This window comes from Vombatus ursinus, unplaced genomic scaffold, assembly GCF_900497805.2.
Source record: "Vombatus ursinus unplaced genomic scaffold, bare-nosed wombat genome assembly UNPS02014816.1, whole genome shotgun sequence".
Classification (NCBI taxonomy): domain Eukaryota; kingdom Metazoa; phylum Chordata; class Mammalia; order Diprotodontia; family Vombatidae; genus Vombatus; species Vombatus ursinus.
In genome coordinates this window covers 15489660-15507233 of record NW_020954594.1, presented here as the reverse complement: position 1 = coordinate 15507233, position 17574 = coordinate 15489660, and the positions used below count along the sequence as shown (strand labels likewise).

Below are 17574 nucleotides of genomic sequence, written 5' to 3'. Positions count from 1 at the left end.
TACTCAGTATGCCTTTTGTAAAGACCTACTTACGTATACATTGTCTGCACCCTGAGAATAGAAGTTCCTTGAGACCAAGGACTATTTTTGTATTCAGGTGGCACAATGGATTGAGTTATGGGCCTGGAGTCAAGAAGAGCTGAATTCAAATGTAGCCTCAGATGCTTATTAACGGTATGACCCTGGGCAAGTCACTTAATCTCTGTCTGCCTCAGTTTACTGAACTAGAAAATGGGAAAAATAATAGCACTTATCTCAGAGATTTTATGAGGAGCAAATGTGACATTTGTAAAACACTTAGCACAATGTAAGCACATAGTATGCTGGCACATAGTAGGTTCCCTTTTCTCTATATCCCCAGTGCTTGGCAATATGCCCCATACATAGTAAGTGCTTAATAATACTTATTGTTTGTAGATTAATTGATAAAAATAGTTGCCATGAGAAGCAGGTGGCAGGTAGGTGGTATAGGGTATAGAGTGCTAGACTTGTATGTAGAGAGATCTGAGTTAGAATCCTATCTTAGACATTTACTGGCTGTTTGACCTTGGGCAGTCATTTAACGTGTTTTAACCTCAGTTTCCTCTTCTGTGAAATGGAGTGAATAATAGCACCAACCTTATAGGATTATTGTGAGGATCAAAAGGAATAATACTTAAAGCATTTTGCAAACCTTAAAGTGCTATATAAATGCTAGCTATCATCATCATCATCGTCACATACTGTCAACTTCTGCTTAAACCACACCTCTAACATTTTTAATTAATGGCTATGACCCTGGGAAAGTCACTGAGTGCCCCAGGCAAGTCCATAAGACTAAATTGCAGAGCATGTATAAGTCTTCATTAGTAGAGTAGATTTCCTCAATGGAGTTTCCTATGCCAATGGAATCACGAGTTAGTACTGTTATAATAAAATAAAAACAAAATATAGTATTTTATGTAATATAATAATAAAATAAAATATAAGAAAATATATAATAAAATAAAAACAAAACACCAAGACTGAGACTCATAATGTGCCTTAAACTTTTCTAAGAGTTTTACATACATTGTTTCATTTGAGATTTGTAATAACCCAATGGAATTGGTATTTTAGATATTATCAATACAATTTAACAGTTGAAGAAACTAAAGTTAATTGACTTGCCATGGTCACATTCCTAATAAGTGTTAGTCAAGACTTGTATCTGGTCTCTCTGATTTCTAAGCCAGCACTCTGACTGCTATGGTGTTTCTCTGACTTTCAAATGTTTTTCATTGCATAGATTATTTTAGCAGGCTCAAAAATTCTCCATGGACCATTGAGATACCATCTGCTCCCACTTGCCAATATAGAGAAAGGTCGTCAGCATGAATGAGAAGAACAATACTTTGTTCTATAAGAAATAATGATGTAATATCTTACTAATTATGTAATATCTTAGTCTTATTAAATGCCGTAAGTATTAATTCATTACAGAAATAAAACTACAACTACAAGCCCATAGACATACCCTGTTCTCCCTTGAAGACTCTTCAAATACATATTTTGAAAGTCACTGTTTTTTAAAATATTCATCTCATGATCTCTCCTATAAGAGATGTGTTTTCTTAAATGTGTATATGCATATGAGTATGTCTTCTTTATTTAGGAGGCTTGTCTTTGTGTTACGAGGATGCTCTAAACTATATACTCCAAAGCAGGGGATCTTAACTTTTTTTGTGTCATGGACCGCTTTGACAGTCTAGTGAGACCTATGGACACCTCTTAGAAAAAAAAAAATCTGTTTTTAAATGCATAGAATAAAATATTGATTACAAAGGGAATCATTTATATTGAAAGAAAGATGCAGTTGTTTTTCTTCATTCAAGCTCATGGACCCTTAGTAATCAATCTATAGACCCCATAGGCCTTAGGTTAAGAACTCCTGACTAAAGCTTGAAAGTAATCAGACAACACATTTGAAAGGCCCCAATTAGGGAGGTTCCTGTTGATTATTCTGAACTATTTCAATGCTACTCTGGGGATCAGAATAGTCTAGTATGTACCATGGAAGAGGCTGAAGGGAACTATTTGGCACATCCCACACCTTCATATGTGCTTCTCTGGGCCACCCTATAAATTCTGATGGACTTAAGGGAAGTTCTGAGGGACTTAGATGTAATTGGGCTTTGGTAGAGATTTTGGTTCTAACATATGATACAGCCAAAGGGAAAGTACATTAAAATAGTCTACACAGATTAAACTGTATTTGTTTAGATATGGCAGCTGGCATTAAGCATTTGAAAGGCTATCATGTGGAAGTTGTAGTAGACTTGTTCTATTTGGCTGCAGAGGCTAGGAAAAGGAACAATGGATGGAAACTGCAAAGAGATAAATGTAAGTTTAATAGGATATTTTTAAAAAATCTTCCTAATAATTAATAATTCAAGCATGGGTGGGGAACCTAGGTGGTGCAGTGGTCCTGGAGTCAGGAGGACCTGAATTCAAATTTGCCCTCAGACACATAATGCTTTCTATCTGTGTGACTCTGGGCAAGTCACTTAACCCCAATTGCCTCACCAAAAAAAATAAATAAATAAATAATGGCCTTCTAGGTCCTTGAGTGTGGCCTTTTGACTGAGTCCAAGTTTTATAGAACAGATCTTTTTATTAAGGGGATTTGTTCTGTGAAGTTTGTATTCAAAGGGCTGCACTTGAGGACCTTGAGGGCCGCATGTGGTCTCGAGGCTGCAAGTTCCCCAATCCTGAATTAGAGCTTTACAAAAGTGAAATAGGCTACCTAAGGAGATTTTTGGGCTGCTCTGCCCCCGCCCACATCATGATGGCATTAGAGGCCTTCAGTCTAAGGTGGATGACCAGCTCTGCATTAGACTGACATCTGTCTTGTCCAGACTGGTGAGTGCTTTGTGTGTCCTGCAATATCTCAGAGAACTCCAGACGTGCTTCACTTTAGTCTCCACCATCTTTGTGCCAGCTGCCTTGCTTTGTCTCATGTCAATACATTACTCAATGTCTTCACTAACCATCTCTATAAATTTCCAGACCAAAATATAGTCACTACTCCTGTAATGGGAAAAATATCTAAATTCCTTCTTTCATGCATTTTTTGTCCCCAAAATGTGACAAAGCTGTCATGGCAGATGATTGGCTCAACTGGCAAAGGTTTAAGTTGCATTTCCCTTAACACATCTTTCTGGTAGCCTCTGGCCATGCAGAAGTATCTTCCTGATCACCGAATGGGATACAAAGACCCACCCATGTGGAGGTGGTGCCCTTCAGACTTGGTGGAGACATTCCAGTCCCAAGACTTCACAGGTCAAATGGTCTGCTGAGCTGACCAGAAATCTAGAATCCCTTCTAAACTTGCTTTGTGACTTGACTGATTCTTTCAGTGAAGGACACAAACAGATTTTATATGTAAAACTTCAGCGATGCTTCTAGATGGTTCAAGAAGATTCAGGGACAAGTGAATGATTTGCTGCGTTTACCTCCTTTTTTTTCCAAAGCAAATCCAAGCATTCCCCCTATACTTACAAGAGTAGGGAACCATCTGTCCAGTCTCTCTCGTCATGTCAATCATTCATCTGGAGTTTGTGGTACTTGGAAAACACAAGTTCTTTGGCAGCTAAAAGTCTCTCAGGAGACTTTTAATATACACAGGAATACAAACTTCACTCTGAGCAAATGTTCAAGCCTATAAGGCTCTATAACAGTTTCACAGAAAAAGGACTTACTTTGGAATCAAGAGATAAGACCTAGGGTCACATCCTGTCTCTTTCCCCTAGATTATGGATATAGAGCTAGAAGGGCGCTTGGAGGCTTTTGGTCCAATTTGATTTTATAAAAGAGGAAACTGAGGCCCAGGGAGTTAATTCCTTGTCTGAGTCACATAATATCAGAGGCAGGTAGAAGCTTAATGTTACCATTTACTGTATGTGAGATTTTAGTCAGGACACAATGCCTCTGGATCTATAAAATGGGATTGTAGGACATGTCCATTAAGGTCCCTTCCAGCTCCAAATCTATGTATTGCTTCTTACATTTCTCTTGGATATGCTACCACACTCAAACTGAGGCTCAAAGGATGATCAATTCCCTTTTATATAAAGCTCATTTACTAGAGTAGTTATTTCATATGCATTACCTCCAGGGGCCCAAATATTAGTCAGAAGACTCTAATCATCTGCATCTTGATAGCACACTGATTCCCAGAATGATTCTGCTGATACTGCTTCTAAATGTCTTCATCAACAATACTGTGCAAAATGACTATCTTTTTCTTTAGCCCTTGCTAGAATGCAGAGAAAAGGGAAGTTTCTTCAGTGTTAAGGAGCCTGCATGTTCCACCCCCACTTGCTTCCTAACCACACATTTACCTTCTTAAATCAGAGAGCCCAAAAAAAAAATCTATGTAGATGTGAAGTGTTTGAAAATGAGTAATTTCATCTCTACAATAATTGATATTGTTGACTATACAAGGTAATTTCTTTGAGTCGGGTAATGAAGTGACGTGTGAACTGTATCTTCTCAGGAAGTGGTTTCATTTAAAGGCAAGTGTTGTTTTTTTTTTTTTCTACTGCCCTAAAATTAAGAAGTATTGACAGAGGCCTCCCTCTTTCAACATGTGACTTGACTCTTTTCCGTTTTTGTTGAAAGAGTTATTAACTGTTACAAGTTGATGGCAGTTTCAAGGAGTCATTTGTGTGAAGGTAAGAAAGTTTTGGCTTTATGTTGCTCTGAAAAATCTTATCACTTGAAGACAAATAGCAAATTATGATAGCTGCAATTATATATCTTTGTATAAAGTGCTCTAACCTGTGATTATACTAGCACATTTTCTTCTGTGTGGAAAAGTATATCCTGTAATATTTGTTTCTATCAAATTTCGTGTAGTAATACTCATCAGTGGAGATCAGAATACCTTAATTTTTTATGAGATAAGATCTAATTGGTTTTTAAAATATATACATGTATATGTATATACACACATTCTTATAAAAACTTGAATAATAGCATGTTTAATTGTTTCATTGAAAACATGTATTTCTCAGTCTAGATAAAGGCATGGGGGGAAATTATATTGTAGGAAAAATTACATTGAGTGAATGGCATCTAGTATATAACATACTATCAAGGCCAGCATTAGAAGCCTTAAAAATCATTAAGAAAACTTTTTGCTCTTCAAATGGGGAAAAAATCCTTCATCATATAAAACAACAAAGGAGAACAATTTGTTAAAAAATATCAAAGTATGATTTTCCATTCAATAGTTGGTCTTGTATATTTTTAAGATAAAGAGGGGAAATGTATAGGTTTCTAGTTTATATGCAAACTTTTCAGTGAAAAATGTTAGTGAGAGCAGAATTCACAATAAATAGATGAATTAAGAGGAGCTAAGGGGACAAAGAGCAAATTATAGACACACTTTAACTATATCACAAAGTTGACTTACTTAACCTTAAAAAAACCCTTTTTAAACCTTAAAGTACAACATAAATGTTATCTCTGTATATTCTGTAATTTGACTCTAAGTTGTTTTTTTTTCTTCTGATGCTCAGACCATAGATGCTAAGGGTGATTGTTAAAGTATAAACTGACTTGAAAAAAATATATTTGAATAAGGCTTCTTTTTTAAAGGAAGTGTTTCAAGTGGTAAAATAATGTGTGGAAGTTGTAATGTACATTGGCATAGTGTTAGAGGCAAGCTCAGAATTAAAACAACAACAAAACATGGACCAAGCTTAAAATTATGAGTAGGTCAGAATTTTCATAAAAATCTAAAATCTGATTCTATTATGGTTATTGAGATGAAATTTAATAGAAACAAATAGAGATTTGATAGAGATAAATAAAAACTTACCCATGGGTTCAAAAAAATGAACTTCACACATACAAGAAGGAAAGACAAAGTTAATTTGTCTGAAGATGATCAGTGGATTTTGGTGGACTTCATGCAACCTCAATACGAGTCCATAGTGTGAAATGGAAGATAAAAAAGTATAATGAAATACTGGGGTAAAGAAAGAAAACTTTCAGGAATAAGTAAGTTGTGGTTCCATCTGACTTGATTAGCTCATAGCTAGAGTGTTATGTTCAGTTCTTGGCACATTTTAGGAAGGATGTTTATAAGTTGAAAAACACCAAAAGATGATAACTAGGAATGTGTTGAGTCCATGCCTAATGAAGATTATATCTATATCCCCTTTCATGTGGTCACATGGCTCGGAGGTTCCTTCCAGAGATAATTCAAGCAAAGGCTTTATGACTTCCTGGGTATGATGTATCTTTTTCAGGGACTGGTTGGATGAGATAGCCAGCAAATTCCTTTTTGGCTCTGAAATATGACACTCACTGAAATCATCATTATATTTGTTTATGTGGTTATCCCTGGGGGAAGGCCCACAGAGAAATTGTTTTTGTAGACTATACAAAACATGTATATGGCCTATATAGAACAATCATTTTCCTTTCCCTTAATCTCAGATTGGTTAGTACTGTATGAATACTTTCTGACATTGTTCACTTTGAGGAAAAGTCAGAAATGATAGTTCATGCGCTGTGGTAGAATACCATGCTATCAATATCCAAGTTAGCCACTTGTTAAGTAAAATAATTGTGAAAAAATATAGATTAGGCACTGCTCTATTCTTGCCTCAAGAAAATCTGTTATCCTTGAAAGATGCAGGTTGATGCCAAGGAATCTGGTCTGTTATCTGATCCACTATCACTAGTATCCTTAGGGGTGAACTCAGACAATGAATATTTCTTAGTGACAGGATGGAAGGAGGGGTTGCTACTAGCCCCTCATTCCCAATTTTCAGCTAATCATATTGTTCCATGTTTACAAGTTTTGTAACCAATTATTCTGTTTTCTCCCTATTTGAACCTGCCTTCCATCCTGTATGCTCCTCCTTTTGTCTCTAAAAGAAAGTTGTCCCCCTCATTCAGGTTCTCAGTTGTTTTTTTTTTGAGGGGACTCAGACCCTGTTTATTTGCAAATTCATACTTCGTCAATAAATTGATCATTCTTGGAAAATTTTTTTTAAAATATAGATTAGGTCTTAATGCACTAGGCATTTCACATTGTTAGTTAGACAAGTGTCAGAAGGCATTGACAACACATTCATTTTGTATTTTGGTACTCTCTCTCAACTTAATTATATTCCTGCCTTTTGAAAAACAATTCAATTGTATCTTTAATATTTCATTTTCATAACTACAAAGATCAAAGGGAATACAAGTCTAAAAAAGGTATAATCCCAATAATTATATTTGTTTTGCTAATACATTTGCTTTGTGTTGTTTTTGTTGTTGTTGTTGTTGTTTTTCATGACATAATAAAATACAGAGGTAGTAGAAAAAGTAGTAGATAAAGACTGACCTAAGAGCTAGAAAGACCTGCCTCTGATACCTCTTGGCCGTGTGATCCTGGATAACTCACTTTAGTATCCCAGGTAATGCTCCAAGAGTTTAAGTTGTAGAACAGGAGCTGATTTTCATTGACAGAAGGAGTTTCCTCCCTGATGGTACAGTTTCCTATAGCACTGAAATCATAAATATAGTTTAAATAAAATAAACTTAAATTAAATTAAATTAAATGAATAAATATTCACACAAACATTATCATCAATAGTTTTCTGGGCATGTCTTGGAAATTAAGGATATAAATCTAACAGAAGTTTTTGAGGTATATGACTTTATGCCTCCCCTAGTGATTGTTCAATGCCTCATGGTGCTGTGTATACGATCTTGCGTTGCCAGTACAATGAAGTACCAACCGAGAGTTCTACCAAATTAGAAGACTTCTAATACATAATCAACATACATTTCATACAAAAGGCTAGCCTAGAGAAGTTTGGAGATACTCATCATTAGAAACTTGACCATCAGGTGATGATTTTTAGACAGCCATAGGAACACAATAAGGAGACAGCATATGTAGTAGAAGAGCCCTGAATCTGCAGTCAGACAACAGGTTCAAATTCTATTCTTGGTTCTTACTAGCTGGGTGACTTTGGGCAAGTGACTTAACTTCCCTGGACCTGACTTTTCTCGTCTGTAAAATGAGGGAGTTGGACTCAATGGCCTCTTACATCCCTTCTGTTGTTAGAGCTATAATCCACTGACATAGAGAAGTTCCAATTCTATGTCAATGGATGGCACATCCAAGAGTATGATATCGTGCATCACTTCAAATTATTATATGATTTTTTTAATATTGGACTTTTATGGAGGTGGGGGATGATGTTACTTAGGGAAAGCAACTTTTGAAATGAACATAAATAATTTGTGTTGAATGCATTAGATTGAAAATATGTAAAATAATGTGAATGAATTGAGGACAACCAGTAGAAATTTAAGGCTGCCTTGATCCCTTTTCTCAGTGTAATTATGTTAAGTTGGTCTGGGTTTCCAGGATAATATATTGATTTTACTTAGATTATAGGAAGGGAAAAGCATAGGGTTAGAACTGGCAGGAATCTCAGAAGCCATTTATTGTAATGCCTTATTTTACAGATGACGAAAGTGAGGCCCATTGAGATTAAGTGATGTGTCCAAGGTCATACAGGTACATCAGAGGTGGAATTTTAAAATAGGTCCTTTGACTCAAGAGCCAGTTCTCCAGAGGATCAAATAAGTTAACCTATGAAAAACACTTTACAAACCTTTAAGTATTTAGCTATTATTCTTAGTACTATCATTCCTGGTATTCCAATGTTGTTGTTATTGTTGATGTTGAATTGTTTCCAGTTATGTCCAACTCTTCCTGACCCCTTTTTGGAGTTTTCTTGGCAAGGATACTGGAGTGGTTTGACATATCCTTCTCCAGCTCACTTTACAGAGAAACTGAGGAAAGGAGGGTTAAATGACTTGTCCAGGGTTACATAGCTCATAAGTATCTGAGGCTGAATTTGAACTCATATCTTCCTGACTCCAGGCCTGGCCCTCTATCCACTGCATCACTTAGCTGCCTGTTCCCATTAGAATGAATTATTGGGATATCTGGACTAATAAGAAAATGAAGATAAGTGTTCAAAAACTTTGATTAATACAACAAAGAACCATATACAAATGTAATTACAGAATCTCATATTTAGAATGGACCTTTCAGGCCATTTAATAAACTTTCAACCAAAACCCTGACAAAAGGCTGTCCAATTCTTCTTGAACATGTAGAGGCAGCGAGTTGGCACAGTGGATAGAGCACTGGACCTGGAGTCAGGAAGACTTGAGCTCTCATTTGGCCTCACACATTTGTTGTATGACCCTGAAGTCACTTAGTCTGTTTGCCTCTGTTTCCTCAACTATAACATGGGGGAAATAATAACACCTACCTCTCACTATTGTTGTGAAGATAAAATAAGATATTTGTAAAAGAACTTTGCGCAGAGCCTAACATATAGTAGACACTTAAGAAATGCTTATTTCCTTCCTTCCAGTGACAAGAAACTGATGTTGTATGAGCCAACCCATTCCATTTTGGAACAGGTCTAATAGTTAGAATGATCTTGGACCAAAATTAGCTTTTGTCTAATTTTCACCACTTGGTCCTACTTCTTCCTTCTTAAGCCAAGCAGATTAAGCACACGATATCTGATGAATGTTATCATGGCCTCCTCCCACACCTCTCTGCCAATCAGTACCAACCAAAGCTTTCTCTTCTCTAGATGAAAAAAGATTCAGTTACTTTAAGTATTCCTCATTTGACATAGTTTTGTGTTCCCTCACCAACCTGGCCATGCTCTTTTAGATAAAAAACAGTTTTTCAGTATTCCTTCTAAAATGTGATGCCCAGAACTGAACAAAATATTCCAGATGTAGTCTGACTAGTATATAATGTATATTAAAAGATTGCGTTAGCTTTTTCAGCAACTATGTCACATTCATTTTGATTCATATTAAGCTTGAGGCCAACTAAAATCCTTAAAATATTCAGATAAACTGCTGTCAAGCCTTATTTCCTCTACCTTCTATTTGTGCAGTGAAGTATTTTAACCTAAGTATAAGGCGATATATTTGTACCTTTTACATTTCATCTTTCTACTTTTGGTCAGTTGTTACCGTGGATTTCAATCTTCTTTGGATCCTGATTCTTCCATCTCTACCATTGCTTATCTATTCTTATTTTATATTATCTGAAAATTTGCTGTGTCTATCTCTATGTCTTCATCCAAGTCTGATCAAAATACCAAGTATTAACAGGGTCAAGGATATCAGATTTTTAAAAGACCACTTGAATAAAAAGACTTTGGGGAAGTTAAATATGGCACCCAGCTAATACCTTGCAGAATTTATACATAATAAATATGTTTCCCAGTGTGAGGAACAGTGTGGGGTATTTAAAAAATGTAGTGGATCCAGTCAGGTGACCTGAATTCTAGTCCTAGCATTGCTGTGAACTACATACTTAAATGTCTCTGTGCCTCATTTTCTTCATCTGTAAACTGAAGGCATTATATTTCTAAGGTTCTTTCAAGCTCTGAAATTCTATGATTTGGGGTCATATATTGATGGAAAAATACCACTACTACTAAATCTTATTTATGAATTCAGGTCAAGTTCTAAGCTGAAATCTGAGATGAGAGTATTTTTGTTTTGTTCTGTTTTGTTTTGCTTATTTCCCTAAGAAACTCCTGTGTCTGTGCCCCATCATTAGGTCTAGAGTAGACCTTCCTGGCTTAGAGTTCCAGAATATATGCTGGATACCTAGTTAAGTATGTCAATACCAAGTTTTTCCCATCTTTCTCCCACCTTTTAGGAACTTACTTATATATTTTATTAACTTAGACTCTTTGTGCCTTTCTGTACTTTCTAGGTAACAACTTTATATTCTAAGAAATCAATCCATGCTTATGAGCTAATGGCAGGGAGCTTAAAGAAAAATTTCCTCTTCCCTCAGCACACTCCTTCCTTAGCCCCTACACCCCCAAAACAAAAAAAACAACAACAAAAAACCCAATAGGGTTTTTTCCCCTGAGGCAGCATTTTAATAATAGCTTTCTGAAGATAATACCTTTGTTGTCTAATAAAAAGAAGTGATAATAATAGTGAGGATCTCTGGAAAATCAGGAAGAGAGACTGGTGTCATGGCAGGTCAGGAGGGGTAAATATTTTGTGACAATTTTGTCTGTGTGGTACCCTCAGTTGCGCAGGTACCTACAAGTGTAACCAGGAAGTTCAATGAATAGAGTGCTGGGCATGGAATCAGGAATACCTTTGTTCAAATTCGGCTTCAGTTATTTACTAGCTGTGTGACCCTGGTCAAGTCAGTTAACCCTGTTTGCCTCAGTTTCCTCATCTGTAAAACGAGCTAGAAAAGGAAATGGCAAACTAGTGTCTTTGCAAAGAAAATCCCAAATGGAGTCACAAAGAGTCATACACTATTGAAATGACTGAACAAGGACCACAAATATGACCCTGGGCACTTAACCCCCTGTCTGTTTCCTCATCTGTAAAATAAGGACAATAATAGCACCTACCTCCCATGGTAGTTGTGAGTATCAAATTAGATAATATTTGTAAAGTACTTCGCAGACCTTAATGTGCTATGTAAATGCTAGCTTGCTACTTCTACTACTGCCACTACCAATGACAACTACTACAATGACCACTATCCTTACTACAACTACCACTACTACTGCAACTACAATTGCTGTAATTGCTGCTGCTGCTGCTGCTACTACTACTACCATTACTTGTCAGGTACTATGCTAAGGGATACAAAAAAAGACAAAAGAAAATCTCTGCCCTCAAGGAGCTTCTAATCTAATGGGGGGGGACAATGCATAAAAATATATACAAAACAAGCTGTAGACAGGATAAATAGGAAATAATTATAAGAGTGAAAATCCTAGAATTGTGAGGTTAGCTAAGGCTTCTTGTATAAGGTGGGATTTTAGTTGAAACTTAAAGGAAACCAGGGAGGTCAGTAGCTGGAGTTAAGGAGGGAGAGCATTCCAGGTATGAGGGACAGCCAGAGAAAATTCCCAGAACTGAATCTTGTTTATGTAATAGCCAGGAGTCCAGTATTACTGGACTGAAGAATAGATATATATTAAGGGACTCAGGTGTAAGAAAACTGGAAAGATAGGAGGGAGGTAGGTTATAAAAAGCTTTGAATGCCAAATAGAGCATTTTGTTTTTTGTTTTTTTCCTAGAGACATTAGGAAGCCATTGGAATTTATTAGGAAACGTATGGGGGAAATGTGATCAGACTTGTGTTTCAGGAAAATCACTTTGGCGGTTTAATGTGGATTGGAATAGGGAGAGATTTGAGGCAGGCAGACCACCAGTAGGTTAATACAATAATCCAGGAGTTAGGTAATGAGGGCCTACCCTAGGGTGGTAGTGGTGTTAGGGGAGAAAAAGAGGCCCAAGTATGAGAGTTGTTGAAACAGGTGAAATCAAAAGGCCTTGGAAACAGCTTGGACATGGAGAGTGAGAGATAGCGAGGAATTCAAGATGACTCTTAGGTTGTAAATTCAAGTGGCTGGGAGGATGGTGTTACTTTTTTATAATAATAGGGAGGGGAGGAGGGTTTAGGGGGAAAGATAATGAGTTCTCTTTAGGATGTGTTGAGTTTAAGATGTCTACCTGACATACAGTTGGAGATGTCTGAAACACAGTTGGAGATGTGAGATGGAGGTCAGCAGAGAGACTGAGGCAGGAAAGGTAGATTTGAGAATCATCAGCATAGAGATGATAATTAAATCTGTAGGAGTTGATGAGATCCAAGTGAAACAGTATAGAGGGAGGAGTGGGACAAAACCCTGAAGGACATCTCTGCTTAGAATGTGTGATCTGGAGGTAGATCCAACAATAGAGACAAAGAAGGAGCAGACAGATAGGTAGGAGAAAAAAAACAAGAGAGAGTGGTGTCCTGAAAACCTAGAAGGAAGAGAGTATGAAGAAGGAAAGCTTGCTCAATAGCATGAAAGGATGCAAGGAGAAAGAAGATTGAGAAAAAGCCATTAGATTTGGCAACTAACAGATCACTGGTAACTTTGGAGAAAGCAATTTTGGTGGAGTGCTAAAGTCAGAAGCTAGCTTTTAAGGGGTTAAGAAGAAGAGAGGAAAGAAAGCAGAAGCACATATTATAGATGATTTTTTCAAGGAGTTTAGCTACAAAGAGCAGAAGAGATATAAGAAGATGATTAGCAGAGGGGAAGGATGAAATGAGGGTTTTTTGAGGATAAGGGAGATATGGACATGTCTGTAGGAAGCAGGAAAATGACCAGTAGAGAGGGAGAGATTGAAGATAAATGAAAGAGTGGGGATGACAGAGAGAGCAATCTGTTGGAGGAGATGGGATGGAATGGGATCTCTTGAAAAAGTGGAAAGTTTTCCCCTTAGTAAGGAGTAAGGCCACTTCATCATGTGAGACAAGAGTGAAAGAAAAGAATGTCAGAAGGCATATGAGGGATGACTACTATTACTATTACAGATCTTCTTCCTCCTCTTCTTCCTCTTCCTCATTAACCTCTTTGTCCTGCTCCTCTGTCTGGTTGCATTTGCTCTCCTCATATGAGCTTTTTGAGTATTCTTTGACCTGATGACTCCATAGGAGACATCTTAGCAGAGCTATCATAACATTCTTGAGGGAGAAAATTTCACATAACTCCACCTCCTGCCTGACACACTCCAGCTAAACCTGCCTAATTATTTTCTGGGAATATCACATTTTACCTCCTGTCTTCACACTTTTGCACAGTCTGCATCCCATACGTAGAATGTATTCCCTCCTTACCACCTCCCCATTCTCAGCTTATGTTAAGGTTCAGTTCAGGGACTACCTTCTACTGGGACTCTTTCTTGACTGTCACAGTTAGTATTCTCTTCTTTTTCACCTCATTTTGTATTTACTCATTCTTTTATGTGCTATTTCATCCCCAAGAGACTATAAGCTCCTTGAGAGCAGGGAATATTTCTTCTCTTCTGTCTTTTCTGCCTTCAGCTGCCTCAACATAGTGAATTCTTACTAAATGTTTGTTAGATTGAATTGCACTGATTGTTCACCTAGCTCTTTGTAAGACTATCTCTCTTCTGTTTCTCTTTCCCACCTTCCCAGCACTATTCTCTTGTACTCATTCCCTCTCTAAGTGGATATTCACAGAGTCACCTCACAATCCACTGAAGATTGTCTTTTTTCTATGGAGAAAAATTAATTACTCTGTATGCACTTTATTCCTTTACTTCGTGCTCTTTCCTTAAATGCCACAAGAATGAATTACATTGTTGCAGGCCTCCAGAGAGAATGTGAATATTCTCTATAGCAATGTTTGTAAACATAGTAGATGCTCAATAAATATGTATTTTTTAAATTAAATGTTATTAATATCTTGTTTGCACATCACAGGCATTTCTGGATAAAACCCTAACTCGACATGAACCCTAACAAGAAAAAAACAAAAACTATGCCAAACCAACTAACACAATAAATACATCTGATGGTGCATACATTTCTGTCCCTTTCTTTCTACCAGAAGTAAGCCAATATTTCTTTAATTCTTCTTCAGAGCCAAGAGTGGTCATTGCAATTGCTTGGCATTTGTGTTCCTTTTATCATTCTTTATGTTTATGTTATTGGGATCATTATACATTTTGTTCACAAGAGGCTTCTACTGCTTCACTCATTTCCTCATATTCACCATTTTTATGATGCAATAAGATTCTATTACATTAATCTACCACAATGACTGGCACATTCTTTGCTTCTGGTTCTTTTCAACCACAATGATATTTTGGGATCTATTGAACCTTTCTTTTTGTTTTTGACCTTTTCTGCCTTTTGAGTGGTGGAATCTCTGTAACAAAGGGTATAAACAGTATAGTGACATTTCTTACAAAATTAAAAAATAATTTTTCAGGTTGGTTGGATCAATTTGTATCTCTACAAATAGAATATTAGTCGGCTTTTCTTCCTGTAAGTCCTCCAGGGTTGAACATTTCCATCTTTCAACATCTTTGACAAGTACGATATGAAACCTCAAAAGTATTTTAATTTGCATCTTTTATTATTAGTGATTGAAGAAACCTTTCATAAACTTCTTGGTAGTTTGAAATTCTTCTGGAAGCTATTTATATCTTTAGATCCTTGTATTAAATGGGGGAAATAGCTCTTACTTATGACTTAATCATTTTCCCCCTTGAGATTGAATTATTGAAGATCTTTATCTCTTATTTTCTTGGTTTGAGTATTTTTTGTAGACACTTATCAATTTCCTTTATACTCTCCATTTTATTAGAATATAATTCTGTAGTCATTTCTGATGGTTCTAATGATTTTTTCATCTTTTATGAATTCACCTTGCTCATTTTTCATTTTTGGCAATTTGATTTTCATCTTCCTTTTTCTTGATCAGATTAATTAATGGCTAATCAGTGTTATTAATCATTGTTGATCAAAAATTCTACAGTCTTTTTATTTCTAAGTTTTTCTATTCTCCCTTAGTTATTATTTCTCCTTTTGTACTTATTTGTAGGGTCACTTTTTTTTCTATTATTTAAGTTATATGGTCAGTTCATTGATCCTTTCTCTTTTTATTTTGTCATTATACAGTTTGAATCTTTTAAGGCTGTGCCTTTTGTGCATATTACTTTTCTTACTATTTTTATTGCATTATATTTTGCAAGGGCCTTGGCATGCAATAGTGTGTAGACAAATGACTTCATATCCAGGAAGACCTGTGGTCAAGATCCTCTTCTGACAAGAATTGTTTGTGTTATTATGGACAAAATACTTAACCTCTCAAGCTTTAGGCAATTCTCTAATACTATAAACTTCAGAGGAGCCAACTTGCATTGGTAGGGAGATGTTCCTCACTTGGGTCTTCCCTAAACCAATGACATTACAAGTCTAGTCCTTTTCAGGTTCTGTGGTTTGTAAAGGATGCATTTGTTATTCTACTTTTTTAATATTTATGATTGATATTCATATAATCAATTCTTCCAAAAATATTGTATGATATTGAATAATGTGAGCATTCTTTTAACATATTCAGAATTTGCCATAGATCAGTCAAATCTAATTTTCTAGTAATTGTTTCACCTCAATATTTTTCCTCATTTGTGTTTTTGTTGGACTAATCAAACTCTGAGAGAATATCAAAGTCTCCTAAATAATGGTGTTATTATCTGTAACTTTTAAAAAATTCATCTAACTTTTCTTTATTGAAGTTGCTATGCGATTTATGCAAATATGTTTAATATTGTTATATTTTCATTGTCTATGACGACTTTAAGCATAATGTGCTTTCCCTATCTGTATGAATTTTAATTATTGTCTTATCTCAGATAATAATTGCCACTCATTTATTTAAATTCTATGAATTAAGACAGATTTTGTTGTATCTCCTAATTCTTTTTTATCCCCTAATTTTTTAACTTATTTGTTTTTGTTGAGTCATTTTGTTCATGTCTGACTCGTTGTGACCCCATTTTGTTTTTGGTTTTTTTGGGAAAGATACCAGGGTGGTTTGCAGTTTCTTTCTCTAGCTAATTTTACAAATGAGCAATGGAGGCAACCAGGATTGAGTGATTTGCCCAGGGTCACACAGCTAGCAAGTGTCTGAGACTAGATTTGGACTTATGAAGATGAGTCTTCCTGATTCCAAGAGCAGTGCTCTATCCACTGCCCTAGCTAGCTTCCCCTTTTAATCTATGCATGTCTATATTTTAAATGTTTCTTATGCATAATAATTTGTTAGACTTTTTACTAATTTTCTTTCTTTATAATGGGAAAGGGAATGTATTCATATTTAGAGTTATGATTCTATACTTGTTTTCTAGAGTTCTAGTGTGTTCTAATCACTTAAAAAAGATATTTCCATTAAATTTTATAATGACTATTTTATGTTCTAATTTTGTTGTTCTCTTTTCCAGAGCTTCTACTATTATGGAAAGCATCTTTCTTTGCTGTCCTAAATTTTCTACTCTCTTGTTAGAATTATTACTATGTTCTTCAAGATTACTAGCATTTGTATCTCTGATTCTCTGATTTTTTTCTCCCTTACTTGATTGTTCTTCTTTCACTGCATTGCTTTTCCAGTCATTTAGACATTCTTGAAATTGTTTCACTGCAATTTCAGGAGGTCTCATAGAATTTGTTGCAACTTCTTCAATTTCCTTAAGGAATTTTGACTTGTGTCCTTTGTTGTCAAGTGCTTGTCCAATGAGATGGCTTATGTTTGACTATTTCTCCTGCTCAGCCTTCCTCTGTCTTTATTGATTACTCTACTGATTTCTCCATCCTGTCCTTGCTACAAATATGCTTTTTTTATTATCAATGCTTTCTCTTCTGTAGATTCTATGCTCTGATACCCCTTCCTCTCTCCCCTGATGCCTGTCCTTTTTTTCTCTCTAACTAATGAGGTAGGCTGAGATATGTCTGTCACCTTCAAGGGGATAATGTTGGCTGGCTGGAATGTTGCTATAAGAAGATTCTGAGAGTCTGTTACAGTAGAGACTATTTTCTTTTCCTATTCCTATTTTTCTGGGTTCTACCTTTCTCTCTCAGATTGACTTGAACATGAGTCAGGGCAAGGTGGAGGGTAGATAAGTTGGTAGATAAGGATGGACAAAGTCTCCTGA

At 36.0% G+C, this 17574-nt stretch overlaps 1 protein-coding gene across 1 annotated transcript in view; it reads left to right on the top strand.

Moving 5' to 3' along the window:
- Window positions 1-4579: 4579 nt before the first annotated feature.
- Window positions 4580-17574, top strand: part of ARHGAP15 (Rho GTPase activating protein 15) — an 820106-nt gene continuing 807111 nt past the window's right edge. Inside the window, exon 1 of the mRNA XM_027835584.1 lies at window positions 4580-4694. The gene's annotated coding sequence lies outside the window, so the exon portion shown is untranslated. The remainder of the gene's footprint in view (window positions 4695-17574) is intronic.